Source organism: Rhipicephalus microplus, unplaced genomic scaffold (genome assembly GCF_043290135.1).
Source record: "Rhipicephalus microplus isolate Deutch F79 unplaced genomic scaffold, USDA_Rmic scaffold_99, whole genome shotgun sequence".
NCBI classification, from domain to species: Eukaryota; Metazoa; Arthropoda; class Arachnida; order Ixodida; family Ixodidae; genus Rhipicephalus; species Rhipicephalus microplus.
Window position 1 is genome coordinate 787501 of NW_027464671.1, and position 15000 is coordinate 802500.

The window sequence follows — 15000 nt, forward strand, 5'->3', positions numbered from 1 at the left end:
CCAAGTACGGAGGGAACAGCGCGGCTAAGGGCTCGAAACAAACCCTGAACCGCGCCAAGTACGAAAGGAACGGCGCGCAGTAGGGGTTTAAAACAAAGCTGGTCCCGAAACCGCGCCAAGTACGAAAGGAACAGCGCGGTCGAGACTCGGAAGAAAAAGCTTTCAAAGTGTCGTAGCAAGATGCACACTGCTGTTCGTGTGGAACAAACGTGACTACCGTGCTGTACGGTGGAGTTCTGTGCGCAAAAGCGGCGCGTGTGTTTCTAAGCACCACAGCGTTGTGTCAAAAAAGAGGTGCCTGAGAGAAACGCATGCGACTGCCGTGCTTTGCGGCATAGCACCGTGCGCAAAAACGGTGCGCATGCAAGAGGTGTCAGAGCTAGCGAACTTGTGCCACGAGCAACAGGTCACTAAAAGCCTATAGATGACGGTGTTGGAGGAAAAGAAAAATATCGAGAAAGCACTGCGGTGTGCCGTGCGTAGGGACGGGCGCGCGTGCCACATGCCGCCGAAATATGGGTGTCGGAGAAAACAGAGTGCCGCGCGTAACGAGGGGCGCGCGTGTTACAGAGAGATATGCCCAAACGCATGAAAGTGTACGCAGGTGTCCTAAGGCAGTTTTTTTTTTTTTTCCTCATTTTGATGTCGCCCCGGCTGACGCGGTTTTCGTTTTTCCGTGCCGCCCCGGCTGACGCGGTTTTCGTTTTTCCGTGCCGCCCCGGCTGACGCAGTTTTTGCGCCGCCCCGGCTGACGCGGTTTTCGCGCCGCCCCGGCTGGCGCGGTTTTTGCGTCGCCCCGGCTGACGCGGTTCGGACTTTGCACTTTTTGGCTCACCCCGGCTGGCGGCCCACTCACTCGATCGCCAGGTCTGTTTGCCCCGGTGGTTCCACCGCCAGGCTTAAGCGCGAACTTTTTTTGTTTGTTTTCTTTTGATTAAGCGCAAGCTTTTTTCTTTGTTTTCTTTTGATTAAGCGCGGGCTTTTTTCTTTGTTTTTTTTGCATTCGCCCCGGCAGACGCGGTTTTTGCGCCGCCCCGGCTGACGCGGTTTTTGCCGCCCCGGCTGACGCAGTTCGGACTTAGCACTTTTCGGCTGTGCCTGGCTGGCGGCCCACTCACTCGATCGCCATGTCTGTTTGCCACAGTTTTCCCGGTGGTGCTGCACCCGGGCTCGCCCCGGCTGACGCAGTTTTCGCGCCGCCCCGGCTGACGCGGTTTCGTGCCGCCCCGGCAGACGCGGTTTTCGCGCCGCCCCGGCTGACGCGGTTTCGTGCCGCCCCGGCAGACGCAGTTCGGACTTAGCACTTTTCGGCTGTGCCTGGCTGGCGGCCCACTCACTCGATCGCCATGTCTGTTTGCCACAGTTTTCCCGGTGGTGCCGCACCCGGGCTCGCCCCGGCAGACGCGTTTTTTTTTTCTTTCGCCCCGGCTGACGCAGTTTTCGCGCCGCCCCGGCTGACGCGGTTTCGGGCCGCCCCGGCAGACGCAGTTCGGACTTGGCACTTTTCGGCTGTGCCTGGCTGGCGGCCCACTCACTCGATCGCCATGTCTGTTTGCCACAGTTTTCCCGGTGGTGCCGCACCCGGGCTCGCCCCGGCAGACGCGTTTTTTTTTCTTTCGCCCCGGCTGACGCAGTTTTCGCGCCGCCCCGGCAGACGCGGTTTTCGCGCCGCCCCGGCAGACGCGGTTTTTTGCGCCGCCCCGGCTGACGCGGTTTTTTGCCGCCCCGGCTGACGCAGTTCGGACTTGGCACTTTTTGGCTGAGCCTGGCTGGCGGCCCACTCACTCGATCGCCATGTCTGTTTGCCACAGTTTTCCCGGTGGTGCCGCACCCGGGCTCGCCCCGGCTGACGCAGTTTTCGCGCCGCCCCGGCTGACGCGGTTTCGTGCCGCCCCGGCAGACGCGGTTTTTGCGCCGCCCCGGCTGACGCGGTTTTTGCCGCCCCGGCTGACGCGGTTTTTGCCGCCCCGGCTGACGCAGTTCGGACTTAGCACTTTTTGGCTGAGCCTGGCTGGTGGCCCACTCACTCGATCGCCATGTCTGTTAGCCACAGTTTTCCCGGTGGTGCCGCACCCGGGCTCGCCCCGGCTGACGCAGTTTTCGCGCCGCCCCGGCAGACGCGGTTTTCGCGCCGCCCCGGCTGACGCGGTTTTTGCCGCCCCGGCTGACGCAGTTCGGACTTAGCACTTTTTGGGCTGAGCCTGGCTGGCGGCCCACTCACTCGATCGCCATGTCTGTTTGCCACAGTCTTCCCGGTGGTGCCGCACCCGGGCTCGCCCCGGCAGACGCGTTTTTTTTTTCTTTCGCCCCGGCAGACGTGGTTCCCCCCCCCTTTTCGCTCGCCCCGGCTGACGAGGTTTTCGCGCCGCCCCGGCTGACGCAGTTTTCGCGCCGCCCCGGCTGACGCGGTTTCGTGCCGCCCCGGCTGACGCGGTTTTCGCGCCGCCCCGGCTGACGCGGTTTTTGCGTCGCCCCGGCTGACACGGTTCGGACTTTGCACTTTTCGGCTGTGCCTGGCTGGCGGCCCACTCACTCGATCGCCATGTCTGTTTGCCACAGTTTTCCCGGTGGTGCCGCACCCGGGCTTGCCCCGGCAGACGCGTTTTTTTTTTTCTTTCGCCCCGGCTGACGCAGTTTTCGCGCCGCCCCGGCTGACGCGGTTTCGTGCCGCCCCGGCAGACGCGGTTTTTTGCGCCGCCCCGGCTGACGCGGTTTTTGCCGCCCCGGCTGACGCAGTTCGGACTTTGCACTTTTTGGCTGAGCCTGGCTGGCGGCCCACTCACTCGATCGCCATGTCTGTTTGCCACAGTTTTCCCGGTGGTGCCGCACCCGGGCTCGCCCCGGCAGACGCGTTTTTTTTTCTTTCGCCCCGGCTGACGCAGTTTTCGCGCCGCCCCGGCTGACGCGGTTTCGTGCCGCCCCGGCAGACGCAGTTCGGACTTGGCACTTTTCGGCTGTGCCTGGCTGGCGGCCCACTCACTCGATCGCCATGTCTGTTTGCCACAGTTTTCCCGGTGGTGCCGCACCCGGGCTCGCCCCGGCAGACGCGTTTTTTTTTTCTTTCGCCCCGGCTGACGCAGTTTTCGCGCCGCCCCGGCAGACGCGGTTTTCGCGCCGCCCCGGCAGACGCGGTTTTTTGCGCCGCCCCGGCTGACGCGGTTTTTTGCCGCCCCGGCTGACGCAGTTCGGACTTGGCACTTTTTGGCTGAGCCTGGCTGGCGGCCCACTCACTCGATCGCCATGTCTGTTTGCCACAGTTTTCCCGGTGGTGCCGCACCCGGGCTCGCCCCGGCTGACGCAGTTTTCGCGCCGCCCCGGCTGACGCGGTTTCGTGCCGCCCCGGCAGACGCGGTTTTTGCGCCGCCCCGGCTGACGCGGTTTTTGCCGCCCCGGCTGACGCGGTTTTTGCCGCCCCGGCTGACGCAGTTCGGACTTAGCACTTTTTGGCTGAGCCTGGCTGGTGGCCCACTCACTCGATCGCCATGTCTGTTAGCCACAGTTTTCCCGGTGGTGCCGCACCCGGGCTCGCCCCGGCTGACGCAGTTTTCGCGCCGCCCCGGCAGACGCGGTTTTCGCGCCGCCCCGGCTGACGCGGTTTTTGCCGCCCCGGCTGACGCAGTTCGGACTTAGCACTTTTTGGGCTGAGCCTGGCTGGCGGCCCACTCACTCGATCGCCATGTCTGTTTGCCACAGTCTTCCCGGTGGTGCCGCACCCGGGCTCGCCCCGGCAGACGCGTTTTTTTTTTCTTTCGCCCCGGCAGACGTGGTTCCCCCCCCCCTTTTCGCTCGCCCCGGCTGACGAGGTTTTCGCGCCGCCCCGGCTGACGCAGTTTTCGCGCCGCCCCGGCTGACGCGGTTTCGCGCCGCCCCGGCAGACGCGGTTGTTTGCGCCGCCCCGGCTGACGCGGTTTTTTGCCGCCCCGGCTGACGCAGTTCGGACTTGGCACTTTTTGGCTGAGCCTGGCTGGCGGCCCACTCACTCGATCGCCATGTCTGTTTGCCACAGTTTTCCCGGTGGTGCCGCACCCGGGCTCGCCCCGGCTGACGCAGTTTTCGCGCCGCCCCGGCTGACGCGGTTTCGTGCCGCCCCGGCAGACGCGGTTTTTGCGCCGCCCCGGCTGACGCGGTTTTTGCCGCCCCGGCTGACGCGGTTTTTGCCGCCCCGGCTGACGCAGTTCGGACTTAGCACTTTTTGGCTGAGCCTGGCTGGTGGCCCACTCACTCGATCGCCATGTCTGTTAGCCACAGTTTTCCCGGTGGTGCCGCACCCGGGCTCGCCCCGGCTGACGCAGTTTTCGCGCCGCCCCGGCAGACGCGGTTTTCGCGCCGCCCCGGCTGACGCGGTTTTTGCCGCCCCGGCTGACGCAGTTCGGACTTAGCACTTTTTGGGCTGAGCCTGGCTGGCGGCCCACTCACTCGATCGCCATGTCTGTTTGCCACAGTCTTCCCGGTGGTGCCGCACCCGGGCTCGCCCCGGCAGACGCGTTTTTTTTTTCTTTCGCCCCGGCAGACGTGGTTCCCCCCCCCCCTTTTCGCTCGCCCCGGCTGACGAGGTTTTCGCGCCGCCCCGGCTGACGCAGTTTTCGCGCCGCCCCGGCTGACGCGGTTTCGTGCCGCCCCGGCTGACGCGGTTTTCGCGCCGCCCCGGCTGACGCGGTTTTTGCGTCGCCCCGGCTGACACGGTTCGGACTTTGCACTTTTCGGCTGTGCCTGGCTGGCGGCCCACTCACTCGATCGCCATGTCTGTTTGCCACAGTTTTCCCGGTGGTGCCGCACCCGGGCTTGCCCCGGCAGACGCGTTTTTTTTTTTCTTTCGCCCCGGCTGACGCAGTTTTCGCGCCACCCCGGCTGACGCGGTTTCGTGCCGCCCCGGCAGACGCGGTTTTTTGCGCCGCCCCGGCTGACGCGGTTTTTGCCGCCCCGGCTGACGCAGTTCGGACTTTGCACTTTTTGGCTGAGCCTGGCTGGCGGCCCACTCACTCGATCGCCATGTCTGTTTGCCACAGTTTTCCCGGTGGTGCCGCACCCGGGCTCGCCCCGGCAGACGCGTTTTTTTTTTCTTTCGCCCCGGCTGACGCAGTTTTCGCGCCGCCCCGGCTGACGCGGTTTCGTGCCGCCCCGGCAGACGCAGTTCGGACTTGGCACTTTTCGGCTGTGCCTGGCTGGCGGCCCACTCACTCGATCGCCATGTCTGTTTGCCACAGTTTTCCCGGTGGTGCCGCACCCGGGCTCGCCCCGGCAGACGCGTTTTTTTTTCTTTCGCCCCGGCTGACGCAGTTTTCGCGCCGCCCCGGCAGACGCGGTTTTCGCGCCGCCCCGGCAGACGCGGTTTTTTGCGCCGCCCCGGCTGACGCGGTTTTTTGCCGCCCCGGCTGACGCAGTTCGGACTTGGCACTTTTTGGCTGAGCCTGGCTGGCGGCCCACTCACTCGATCGCCATGTCTGTTTGCCACAGTTTTCCCGGTGGTGCCGCACCCGGGCTCGCCCCGGCTGACGCAGTTTTCGCGCCGCCCCGGCTGACGCGGTTTCGTGCCGCCCCGGCAGACGCGGTTTTTGCGCCGCCCCGGCTGACGCGGTTTTTGCCGCCCCGGCTGACGCGGTTTTTGCCGCCCCGGCTGACGCAGTTCGGACTTAGCACTTTTCGGCTGAGCCTGGCTGGTGGCCCACTCACTCGATCGCCATGTCTGTTAGCCACAGTTTTCCCGGTGGTGCCGCACCCGGGCTCGCCCCGGCTGACGCAGTTTTCGCGCCGCCCCGGCAGACGCGGTTTTCGCGCCGCCCCGGCTGACGCGGTTTTTGCCGCCCCGGCTGACACGGTTCGGACTTTGCACTTTTCGGCTGTGCCTGGCTGGCGGCCCACTCACTCGATCGCCATGTCTGTTTGCCACAGTTTTCCCGGTGGTGCCGCACCCGGGCTTGCCCCGGCAGACGCGTTTTTTTTTTTTCTTTCGCCCCGGCTGACGCAGTTTTCGCGCCGCCCCGGCTGACGCGGTTTCGTGCCGCCCCGGCAGACGCGGTTTTTTGCGCCGCCCCGGCTGACGCGGTTTTTGCCGCCCCGGCTGACGCAGTTCGGACTTTGCACTTTTTGGCTGAGCCTGGCTGGCGGCCCACTCACTCGATCGCCATGTCTGTTTGCCACAGTTTTCCCGGTGGTGCCGCACCCGGGCTCGCCCCGGCAGACGCGTTTTTTTTTTCCTTCGCCCCGGCAGACGTGGTTCCCCCCCCCCCCCTCCGTCTTTCTTTTTGTTTTTTTTTTCGCCGCGGCTGAAGTGGATTTTTCGGTGCCTCGACGCCCCGGTAGTCGCGGTTTTTCCGTTTCCGCACGGCCCCGGCTGACGCTGCTCGGTCACAGTCGCCTTTTGTGGTGATTGCAGACTTCTTGAGCGCGGGTGTTTTTTTTTTTGTTGTTGTTGTTGTTTTATTACGCATTCGCTCCAGCAGACGCTGTTTAGACTTTTTGTTTCCTCTTTTATCCTGCGACGAGGTGACGAGGTTTATTCGGTGCCCCGCCGCCCCGGCTGAAGTGATTTTTCCTGTCCCGTGCCGCCCCGGCTGACGCGGTTGGGACTTCGCGTTTGTTCGGCCGCCACGGGTTTTGGCGCACTCGCTCGGTTGCTTGTTGTTGCCACTTGTTGCGAACCCAGGTTTCTTGAGCGAGCGCGGGCGTTTTTTCTTCCTTTCTTTCTTTGTTCTATGTGTTAGCGAATCGGCCTTTAATATCACACGAGGACTCACAACCAACAATTTTCAGTTTGAAGTGTAAATAATCTGCAGGTGTTGACGTAACTGACTTGCCCCGTACCCTTGAGTACATCCATGAAGTTCTCGTAGTACTACTAAATCGCATTATTCCAAGTGGAGAAATTCCCATAAATTTGCAAACCTCTACACGAAAATCGGTGCGCGTGATAAAGTTGAAAATTATCGTCCGATATCAAATGTGCCTTCTATAACACAAATTCTAGGAAAAAAAAAAAACACTTGTTCGCCGTTTTCTGCGCCGTGACTGGCAGCACTCCGGCGAAGCGAAACGGGGTCGATTCGAGCACGATATCGGCGTCTTTCGACGTGCTCGCCGGCGACCGTCGCACGAGTACGTCGCACGAGCGCGTCTGCCGGGGCGCCGTTTGCGAAGCCGACGCAAAAGTGGGAACCGCCGCTCGGATGATCGCCGCTTTCGGCAGAGTGAGTGTTGGCACTCCGGGGAAGCGAAACAGCGTGAATGCGCCCACGAAATCGGCGTATTTTGAAGTGACCGCCGGCGACCGTCGCACGAGTACGGTAAACCGCGTCAGCCGGGGCGTAGTTCGGGACGCCGACGAAAAAGTGGGAAGCGCAACTCGGATCTTCGCCGTTTTTGCAGGAGTGAGTGGCGGCCCTCCTGCGAGACCAAGAAGCATCGATTCGTGCACGAATTCGGCGCCTTTCGACGTGATCGCCGGCGACCGTCGCTCGAGTAGGGCAAACCGCGTCTGCCGGGGCGGGCTTCGGGACGCCGATGCGAAAGTGGGAAACGCTGCTCGGATGTTCGCCGTTTTTGGCCGAGTGAGTGCTGGCACTCGGGCGAAGCCAAATGGGGCCGATTACGGCACGATATCGGCGTCTTTCGACGTGCCCGCCGGCGACCGTCGCACGAGTACGGTAAACCGCGTCAGCCCGGGCGGAGTTCGGGACGCCGATGCGAAAGTGGAGAACGCCGCTCGGATCTTCGCCGTTTTTGGAGGAGTGAGTGGCGGCACTCCGGAGAAGCCAAGGAGCGCCAATTAGCGCACGATATCGGCGTCTTTCGACGCGCTCGCCGGCGACCGTCGCACGAGTAGGGCAAACCGCGTCTGCCGGGGCGGGGTTTACGACGCCGACGCAAAAGTGGGAACCGCCGCTCGGATGTTGGCCGTTTTTGGCAGAGTGAGTGCTGGCACTCCGGCGACGCGAAAGAGCGCGAATGCGCCCACGAAAGTGGCGTATTTGGACGTGCTTGACGGCGACCGCTGCAGGAGTACGAAAAACCACGTCAGCCGGGGCGAGCGACCCACGGCGGTCTGGGTGCTTATCGCTGCTATTATAGGGGCACCCCGGCAGACGCAGAAAAAAAAAAATTTTTTTTCGACCTTCTTTTTTGCTGGTCGAGCTCGGGTAACCCAGGTCGCAATGGGAGCCGCGCACGAAAGCGGCGTCGCGAGACGCGTTCGCGGTCGCTAGTCGCACGAGCTCGGCAACCGCGTCAGCCGGCGCGGAGTTCGGGATGCCGACGGCTAAGTGGGTACCGCTGCTCGGATGTTCGCCGTTTTTGGCCGAGTGAGTGCTGGCACTCCGGTGAAGCCATCGAGCGCCAATTCGTGCACGATATCGGCGTCTTTCGACGTGCCCGCCGGCCACCGCCGCACGAGTACGGCAAACCGCGTCTGCCGGGGCGGGGTTTGCGACGCGTACGCAATAGTGGGAACCGTCGCTCGGATGTTCGTCGTCTTTGGCCGAGCGAGTGCTGGCACTCCGGCGAAGCGAAACGGGGCCGATTCGGGCACGATATCGGCGTATTTCGACGTGCTCGCCGGCGACCGTCGCACGAGTACGGCAAAGCGCGTCTGCCGGGGCGAGGTTTGCGACGCCGACGAAAAAGTGGGAAGCGCCGCTCGGATCTTCGCCGTTTTTGCAGGAGTGAGTGGCGGCCCTCCTGCGAGACCAAGAAGCATCGACTCGCGCACGATATCGGTGTCTTTCGACGTGCCCGCCGGCCACCGCCGCACGAGTACGGCAAACCGCGTATGCCGGGGCGGGGTTGGCGACGCCGACGCAAAAGTGGGAACCGCCACTAGGATGTTCGCCGTTTTTGGCAGAGTGAGTGCTGGCACTCCGGCGAAGCGAAAGAGCGCGAATGCGCCCACGAAAGTGGCGTGTTTGGACGTGCTTGACGACGACCACCGCAGGAAAACGAAAAACCACGTCAGCCGGGGCGAGCGACCCATGGCGGTCTGGGTGCTTATCGCTGCTATTATAGGGGCACCCCGGCAGACGCAAAAAAAAAAAATTTTTTTTTCGACATTCTTTTTTGCTCGTCGACCTCGGGTGACCCAGGTCGCAGTGGGAGCCGCGCACGAAAGCGGCGTCGCGAGACGGCTTCGCGGTCGCTAGTCGCACGAGCTCGGCAACCGCGTCTGCCGGGGCGGAGTTCGGGACGCCGACGGCTAAGTGGGAACCGCCGCTCGGATGTTCGCCGTTTGTGGCCGAGTGAGTGCTGGCACTCCGGCGAAGCCAAACGGGGCCGATTCCGGCACGATATCGGCGTCTTTCTACGTGCTCGCCGGCGACCGTCGCACGAGTACGGCAAAGTGCGTCTGCCGGGGCGGGGTTTGCGACGCGTACGCAATAGTGAGAACCGTCGCTCGGATGTTCGTCGTCTTTCGCCGAGCCAGTGCTGGCACTCCGGCGAAGCCGAACGGAGCCGATTCGGGCACGATATCGGCGTCTTTCCACGTGCTCGCCGGCGACCGTCGCACGAGTACGGTAAACCGCGTCAGCCGGGGCGGAGTTCGGGACGCCGATGCGAAAGTGGGAAGCGCCGCTCGGATCTTCGCCGTTTTTGGAGGAGTCAGTGGCGGCACTCCGGTGAAGCCAAGGTGCGCCAATTCGCGCACGATATCGGCGTCTTTCGACGTGCCCGCCGGCCACCGTCGCACGAGTACGGCAAACCTCGTCTGCCGGGGCGGGGTTTGCGACGCCGACGCAAAAGTGGGAACCGCCGCTCGGATGTTCGCCGTTTTTGGCAGAGTGAGTGCTGGCACTCCGGCGAAGCGAAAGAGCGTGAATGCGCCCACGAAAGTAGCGTATTTGGACGTGCTTGACGGCGACCGCCGCAGGAGTACGAAAAACCACGTCAGCCGGGGCGAGCGACCCACGGCGGTCTGGGTGCTTATCGCTGCTATTATAGGGGCACCCCGGCAGACGCAGAAAGAAAAAAAAAATGGGGACATGGCGTGCGTCACCGTGCGGCTTCGCAGCGTTGCCGAAGTCGCCGAGCCCTTCGACTGAGCCGAACGGCGGACAGGGAACGTTGGTCGGCCGTTCTAACCTGTCGGTGCCACGCCGAGACGTCGTTAAGGAAAACCGCGTCGTGGGCCTCTACGACGCCGTCGATTCGTTGTACGTTTGGTGTCCAGCGTGTCGGCGGCGAGTAGCGGACACGTCGTTCACGACTTCGGTCTTTCGCAGTCGACGCGAACTTGCGGAGAGTCGTGGTGCCTCACGTTTTCGGCAGAAACCGCGGCGGAATTTTCCCGTGCGTGCGCGCACGACCTCGGTGCTGTGCCGTCAGCGTAGTGTTGCACAAACTCGTGGCCTACCCAAGGTGCGGTACGTTTGCGGCCGTATCCTCGGTGGCAATTTCGTGAGTAGGGTCGCAAATTCTACGACCTCGGCGGGTTTGAGAGCGACGTAGACTTGTGGCACGCTCAACGTGCCACACGTTTCGGGGCACACCCGCGGTGAAATTTTCTCGAGTACGCTCGTATTAGTGCCCAAGGAGGTCTGGGTACTTATCGCTGCTATTATGTGGGGGTTCTCGTGAGCGGCGTACGCGAAAGCGACCGGGTGTCTGATATGCGGCGGGCTTCGGCCTCGTCAAGCGTGTCCTCGGGTCTGCTCCAGGGGAATCCACGGCAGTCGTCTGCAGCCTCATCAGCTTGATGCGTTAGGGGCTGGTTGTCGGACGGTGCCGTTTTACCACGATATCGAGGTGTGTTCCGTGTCGTCCTCGGGCGATTCAGATGCGAAAGCGCCGAAGACGCGGGCGTGACCCGTCGTCTGGCGGCTTTGCGGTCTCGGCTCCGTTGCTAGTTCCGGCCGGTCCACCGACAGTGCAGCGGGCTTGGGCAACCCGCATGGCGCGACCGAGTCGATGCAACGAAAAAGAGCGAGCATGAACGTGCTTCTTGCCGCACGGCTCCCACTCGTCTTTCGGGAAGGTTGTGCCGTAGCGAGCTCGAACGCCGTCATCTCGGAGTGCAAAATAAGCGTGTTGGGGCGCCTGAAGGTGGCCTCCGCCGCACACAGACTGCGTCCGGCCCGCCGAAGGCGAGGACGGACGCGCAGTCGAACGATTACCTGGTTGATCCTGCCAGTAATCATATGCTTGTCTCAAAGATTAAGCCATGCATGTCTAAGTACATGCCGAAATAAGGCGAAACCGCGAATGGCTCATTAAATCAGTTATGGTTCCTTAGATCGTTTCTTCCTACTTGGATAACTGTGGCAATTCTAGAGCTAATACATGCAGTGAGCCTGGAGCCCTTTGGGTAACGGGTGCTTTTATTAGACCAAGATCGATCGGGTTTCGGCCCGTATTGTGTGGTGACTCTGGATAACTTTGTGCTGATCGCATGGCCACGAGCCGGCGACGTTTCTTTCAAGTGTCTGCCTTATCAACTTTCGATGGTAGGTTACTTGCTTACCATGGTTGTTACGGGTAACGGAGAATCAGGGTTCGATTCCGGAGAGGGAGCCTGAGAAACGGCTACCACATCCAAGGAAGGCAGCAGGCGCGCAAATTACCCACTCCCGGCACGGGGAGGTAGTGACGAAAAATAACAATACGGGACTCTTTTGAGGCCCCGTAATTGAAATGAGTACACTCTAAATCCTTTAACGAGGATCAATTGGAGGGCAAGTCTGGTGCCAGCAGCCGCGGTAATTCCAGCTCCAATAGCGTATACTAAAGCTGCTGCGGTTAAAAAGCTCGTAGTTGGATCTCAGTTCCAGACGAGTAGTGCATCTACCCGATGCGACGGCTCGGACTGAACATCATGCCGGTTCTTTCTTGGTGCACTTCATTGTGTGCCTCGAGATGGCCGGTGCTTTTACTTTGAAAAAATTAGAGTGCTCAACGCAGGCGAGTCGCCTGAATAAACTTGCATGGAATAATAGAACAAGACCTCGTTTCTGTTCTGTTGGTTTTTGGAATACGAGGTAATGATTAAGAGGGACGGACGGGGGCATTCGTATTGCGGCGCTAGAGGTGAAATTCTTGGACCGTCGCAAGACGAACTACTGCGAAAGCATTTGCCAAGAATGTTTTCATTGATCAAGAACGAAAGTCAGAGGTTCGAAGGCGATCAGATACCGCCCTAGTTCTGACCATAAACGATGCCAACCAGCGATCCGCCTGAGTTACTCAAATGACTCGGCGGGCAGCTTCCGGGAAACCAAAGTATTTGGGTTCCGGGGGAAGTATGGTTGCAAAGCTGAAACTTAAAGGAATTGACGGAAGGGCACCACCAGGAGTGGAGCCTGCGGCTTAATTTGACTCAACACGGGAAAACTTACCCGGCCCGGACACTGGGAGGATTGACAGATTGAGAGCTCTTTCTTGATTCGGTGGATGGTGGTGCATGGCCGTTCTTAGTTGGTGGAGCGATTTGTCTGGTTAATTCCGATAACGAACGAGACTCTAGCCTATTAAATAGGTGCGGGGTTCCCAGCACCTTACAACCTTCTTAGAGGGACAAGCGGCTCCTAGCCGCACGAAACAGAGCAATAACAGGTCTGTGATGCCCTTAGATGTCCGGGGCCGCACGCGCGCTACACTGAAGGAAGCAGCGTGTCTTTATCCCTGTCTGAAAAGACTGGGTAACCCGTGGAACTTCTTTCGTGATTGGGATAGGGGCTTGCAATTGTTCCCCTTGAACGAGGAATTCCCAGTAAGCGCGAGTCATAAGCTCGCGTTGATTACGTCCCTGCCCTTTGTACACACCGCCCGTCGCTACTACCGATTGAATGATTTAGTGAGGTCTTCGGACCGATGTCCGGCGCGGCCTTTCGGTTGCGCCGGTCTGTTGGAAAGATGACCAAACTTGATCATTTAGAGGAAGTAAAAGTCGTAACAAGGTTTCCGTAGGTGAACCTGCGGAAGGATCATTAACGGATTGTGAAGGGTGAGCGCCTCGGCTGCGTCTGCGCCCGACACTTTCTGCCGCTGACCCCGTTTGGACGCGGGGTCGGCTTTTCCCCACGGGGCTGCCTGAATGTGGAGCGGCACCCCGTGACAAATTGTTGCGCCCAGCGGACGCCAACACCGCGACCTTGGACGGTCGGCCAGGTGGCGGACGCGGGTACAAACGGCGCAACGCACTCATAGGTCGGCTTTCGACCCGCCACTGCACCGTGGCTCGAAGCGCTCGAAATGCGCGACCCGACCGCTGCGGGACCGCCTAGTACTGTAAACAGGAGCGGCGGAGCGCGAACGGCGAGTCGTGGTTACGTCGGTAGAAGGCGAGGCTGCGCGTTCCCGAAACGCCAGCCGAGTGCCCTCCCGACCGTTCGAGCGTGCAAGAACGAGACCCGACAATCGCGCGGCGACTGCCAAGTACGAGAGGAACGGCACAAGCGTCGGCGGTCGGTCAAGGAACTGGCGATGTGACGGGTCCGCTGTGCACCAGTGCATACCGTCCCGCCGTCCGCGGCAAGCGCCTCCGCGTCCTCGGGTGACGGAGGCTGCCGGTCGGTTCTTGCAGGCGAGGGATCTCGCTGGCACCGGTTCGCGTTGACGCGCGGCCGGTCATGGCACGGCGATGCGACGGCCGAGGTGCGCAGTACTCGATGGAGGAACCGCACGCTCCGATGACCGTCCCGCCCTCCGCGGCGTATGCGTACCGACCGTAATGGTTGCAGCAGCGCCGGCCGGCTTTTGAATTCGCCACACGAAACACGGTGCGAGATCGCGGTTAGGGGAGCGTCGACGTTGCCAGGCGTTTTGCTTGCTGCCGAGGGAAAGGCGGCACGGCCACGTCGCGCTCGTCGCGATTAGCGGGTCTGCGCGCTTTGGGAAGGTGCCGCAACGACTTGCCGAAAGAGGAAGCACGGAAGAACGAGGGACTTGGACGTCCCGACAATTGAACGCACTTGCGGCCAGGCCCTTGCTGGCTTCGTTCTTCCGCCTCGAGTAGGCTCGTACGCGGCTCCGGCGCCGAAAGTGGTCCTTGGCACCGACTTCGGTGGACGTGGGAAGTGCCGCGCAAGTACGGCGCGCCTGGCTCCACCTGTTGGCTAAAGTAAGCAGCCGGATCGGCATTTTGGTGTGCGGTGGCAAACCGTGGATGCGAAAAAAGCTTGTGCGATTTCGTGGAACAAAAAGCGGGGGTCCCCCTTTTTATGCGGAGGAGACCGACCCGCCCGCCGTGGTGAACCGCGACGCCACGGTAAAAACGGGAGAGGCTTGTCGATGGGACCGTGCATCCCGCGCTCCACGGAGGCCGGGAGGCGGCCGCCCGAGGAAATGTGTAGCCGTCGAGGCCCGCATCTGCGTGCACTCTTATCCAAATGGGTGTACCGCAGGCATTTTCTGGTTAGGCGGGCCAATGAGAGCGAGCACACAACGATACCTACGGGTCCGGCTTGGAGAACCGGCTTCGACGCCTCCCGAGTATTTATAGAGGGGTGGACCACGAAAGCACTCGCAAGTAGCGGAAGCGAAACGCCGTCCGAAACACACCGTTTGCTCGATTTGCGGCAGCCGAAAAAGGCGCGGCAGAGTTTTGGAGTCCAAGCGTGCGCTGAAAAGCGCCCTTCTTGGCCACTGTTTGGCCGAGTGCCAGAAACGTTTGGTTTTGACTGTACGGAATTGAACAAACACTTTTTCACGACTCTAAGCGGTGGATCACTCGGTTCTCGGGTCGATGAAGAACGCAGCCAGCTGCGAGACTTGGTGTGAATTGCAGGACACACTGAGCACTGATTCTTTGAACGCACATTGCGGCCTTGGGTCTTCCCTTGGCTTCGTCTGTCTGAGGGTCGGATCACATATCAAGAGAGCCTTCGGCGCACAAGGGAACGTGAGCCGTCGACTCGTTTTGACCGCGTCGGCAACACGGACAGCACGCTGAACACCTCACAGCGAGCGCCAACAGCGGCCACTCAAGGGCGAGACGGTGGCGACCGTCGTGCCAGAGCCCAACCGAAACGGGGGCGACCGACTGCATTGAGGATGTGGCACCTCGTTGAGACCGCCGCAGGA

General features: G+C 61.5%; 2 non-coding genes across 2 annotated transcripts; both read left to right on the forward strand.

The window, feature by feature from the left end:
- Window positions 1–11093: 11093 nt before the first annotated feature.
- Window positions 11094–12908, forward strand: LOC142790328 (small subunit ribosomal RNA). Its single transcript, XR_012889439.1, has one exon. It is a non-coding gene; the product is annotated as a small subunit ribosomal RNA (ribosomal RNA).
- Window positions 12909–14627: 1719 nt separating this feature from the next.
- LOC142790410 (5.8S ribosomal RNA) lies at window positions 14628–14780 on the forward strand. Its single transcript, XR_012889500.1, has one exon. It is a non-coding gene; the product is annotated as a 5.8S ribosomal RNA (ribosomal RNA).
- The last annotated feature ends 220 nt before the right edge of the window (window positions 14781–15000 follow it).